The sequence below is a fragment of the Erpetoichthys calabaricus genome, chromosome 11 (assembly GCF_900747795.2).
Source record: "Erpetoichthys calabaricus chromosome 11, fErpCal1.3, whole genome shotgun sequence".
In the NCBI taxonomy this organism is placed as follows: domain Eukaryota; kingdom Metazoa; phylum Chordata; class Cladistia; order Polypteriformes; family Polypteridae; genus Erpetoichthys; species Erpetoichthys calabaricus.
Window position 1 is genome coordinate 81,304,709 of NC_041404.2, and position 3,861 is coordinate 81,308,569.

Below are 3,861 nucleotides of genomic sequence, written 5' to 3' on the forward strand. Positions count from 1 at the left end.
TAACAATGGAAAAAGCCCAGGGGGGTATTTTTCGTACGTCGCTTAAACCATCCGAGATCAAGTGCCTCATCTTGAATGAGTTAATGCCAGTGAAACTCATCCAGATAAGTCGGTTTTTCAAACGCAGCTGTGTATTAGATTAGTGTAGCTGGATCTAATCATAAGAGATGAATGCGCGCGCCCGCGCTGAGTGAAAAGCCCATATATATTGAGTCTAGAAAACATGATCAGCAAGTCTTTGATAGGCTGCAACATAATGACGAAAGAACGGGCGCATTTTTTTTCACACACGCGGCGCAAGACCTTTTATTCGAAGGACACGAAGAATTTCAAGATTTAATATACACAAGGGGTAACACTGCAAAAGCAGCCCAGACCAGAAAAGACGGCTGGCAAAAAGTGCCCGAAAAAATTAAACGCTAAGTAGTGTACATTGTACTTACTGAATGCAGCGTTTCATTTCCTATGTGTCAGATTAATTATTATTTAATATGTCATAATTCCAGATTAAACGTGAGCACAAGGAGAACATGGGAACAGGTTAAAGTGAAGTACAAGAATATACTTCAAACTGGTAAATATTGGTATATAACTATTTAAAGAATTGTTGACATAAAGAATCATATATAATATAAAAAACATTAATTGTAAAGCTAATAAGGAGGCAGACAAGCAAAAAAACAGGTGGAGGTCCACGCGGTCCAGACCTAACCCCTGCAGAAGAGTTGGCTCTCCAGCAAAATGCCCATCGCCTTGTTTCTGAGGGCATTCCAGGGCAAAGCTCCTCCTCAGAACCAGTGGCAGGATGCAGTGGTCATTTCATTTCAGGTAAAGGATGGTCATTGCATATTTGTCCTCCATGTGTGCTATAGATATGTTCCATATAGCCCTCTTTTTTGTTGGGTCAGTTGCAGGGAATGTCATGTCCCTTGAACCTGTGTCTGACCAACGAGATATTAACGAAGGTCAAATATTTGATGAAGACACTGTGTCTGATTATTCATCAGGAGGAGAGGTACATTTTCCAAATAATGTTTGATCAAACTCCACTGTGATCAGTTCCATGTGCCCCAATCACATTTGGAAATCCTGGTAATGAGAATGTTAGGCTGATTGTGGGATTCTTTATGGAACTGTGGGTGTTTTAGCCTGTGTATTGCCTACCTGCAATGGCATGAAACGCCTCTTTTATTGTCTGCACACGCAGGTGTCCGGGAAACACAATGAAAACCTGAAGGAAATGTTTAAGAGCCAAACAGACTTTACGAATTGCCTGGCAAACTGCACTTTTCGATAGATGTTCCGCATCGCCTACAGTATATAAAAAAGTGCCGCTTGCAAGAAACCTCAAAGCAATGCCTACTGTCTGTGTGGTTGTGAGAGCCCGACTTCGCCGAGTTTGACTTCGAATATACGGAGCTAATAAATCTTTGAGGTACAATATTCCCCCTCGGCTACAGCGGTATCTTTCGTACAGAATTTCCTCCGGGGGCAATAAAGGATCTTGCCGATCGCGCAAAACCCTCTTTATATGAAATTCTCTTCGTATAATTTGCGCACCAATATCAATTGGTCGCTCATTCATGAACGGCGAAGCCCTGACTGGATGACTTCCACGCACAGTCACTGATCACGTGTGTAAACTAATCCTTGTTTACGTAGAACAAACCTGCTCCGAGCAGGTTTGCGGATTTGGATGTGTTGCTATGACAACACTTCCAGCAAGAGTTTCAAAAAACTGACAGATCCAGGATCAGGCCAAATCGTCAACAATTACATCCGGCTAAGCCAGTAATCCACGTACGAAAAATACCCCCCAGGGGTGCGCGAATTGAACGGACGCTTTAACCCACACACGTCACACAGCGACAATTAAATCATTAACAAAAGTGTAAATTTCCGTTTCCCCTGTTGAATTTGCCACCGTTGCTGATGCCATTCCTGACAAGGTGATCGCATTAATTAAAAATGCAGATTTTGCTGTTGTGAACTCTTCTGAGTGATTTATATATAGGAGATAGTACGTTATTAGACAGAAAATGTAATCATGGGCTTAAATGAGGACTGTGTAAACCCTTGTGTAATGACTTTAATGTATTTCTTTTTGGCACGCAAAATTTGATAAATGGATACATGTCTGTGTATCTATGTGCTCATCCGGTTGCTGTCTTTGTCATTGCAGCAGATGGCGCATCACACACATTTGTGGAACTAAAATGCATTGCATTTATAATTCCAATAGTTGGTACACCGCAAACATTAACACTGCTTTTACAAATCCTATAGCAAATGTCATATCATAGAGAGATGCTGTATGCATTGCATGGTGCACTGCAAATATTAACGTGGAGGTCTTCATTGATTACTTTGATTTCAACCCCTCTTAGGTAGCCCAACTAGTAAAGGAATAAGTGACTGTGTATCGGTGTGTCCATCTGATTGCTATGTCTTTGCCATTCCAACAAATAGCCCATCACAGACATTTGTAGGAATAAACTGTATTGCACTTGTCATTCCAACAGATGGTGCTTCACAAGCATTTGTAGTGAAAAGTCAAGCAAAATGACACCTTTTATTGGCTAACTAAAAAGATTACAACATGCAGGCTTTCGAGGCAACTCGAGTGCCTTCTTCAGGGCAGAAGGGGCCTGAGTTGCCTCGACAGCTTGCATGCTGTAAGCTTTTTAGTTAGCCAATAAAAGGTGTCATTTTGCTTGACTTTTCACTATATTCATAATGGCTAACACGGTACAACACCCTAGTACTACAAGCATTTGCATTCAGGCACCATCAGTTGCAAAGGCAAATGAATTTTATTATGCATTACAAAATACACTCCAATATATGGCATACTGCAAACATTAACACTGATGTCCACATTCATTCCTTAGATCCATCTCATTTTGAACAGGTAACACAGTTAGTGTTGACTGTAAAACTGTATGGACAGCCCCAAATTGAAATTGTCTAGTCAAAGTAGTCACTTATAGAATTGTACATAAAATTTATCCTTTCAAAATAACCCCAGACCAATTTAAGCATGATCAAGATGAACTTTGTACATTTTGTGCTAATATAAAATAAACTGTTTTACATTTATTTGCTATATGTCATCTTTCTGGGTTGAAATTCAAAATTACATGTCTAGAACATTTACGATTAATGTTACCTTGTCACAAGTCAACCACCACATGTTGTGTTCCGTGAGGAATACCACCACTAGAGAAATGATATACATTATTAATTTGGTATTGTTTATTGAGAGATTTCATATACCAGTACATAAAGCTAAATCGACTTCCACTGCTTGTTATGTGTAAAATTGAACTTCTGTGGTATTTAAATTTATTAAGTATGCTGAAAATCAAGAAGGAAAAGAGGACAACTGAAATATGTAAAAGCTCTTCTTTGTAGGTCATATGGATATCTGTGGTTGCTGATGGACTCTATTGTACATTGTCTTACAATTGTGTTTTTTGAGTAATAATAATAATAATAAAAACTGCTACATTTCAAGTGTAGTACTTGATAGCAGAATAGGAGTACCTGTATGCTATTCATAATCTGAGCCCTGTACTTCAAAATGTTTAAATTGAATGAATGAAACTGCATTGGAATTAAGCTTATTTATCCATGAATCATTATATTGATCCTGCTTAATTAAATAAAGCTGATGTTAAATTATGCAACTTCAAGTCGTTGGGTATGTCAGATTTGCTGCCTGTAGTTGTTGATCACATCGCCAGACTGTGTTAATTTTACATAACTAAGTATCGCTGACCATGTCACATTTCGCAACGATCTTCCTACCCCTTTTTGTGACAGCCAATAGCTTGTCAGAAATGGCACTGTACACAGCGT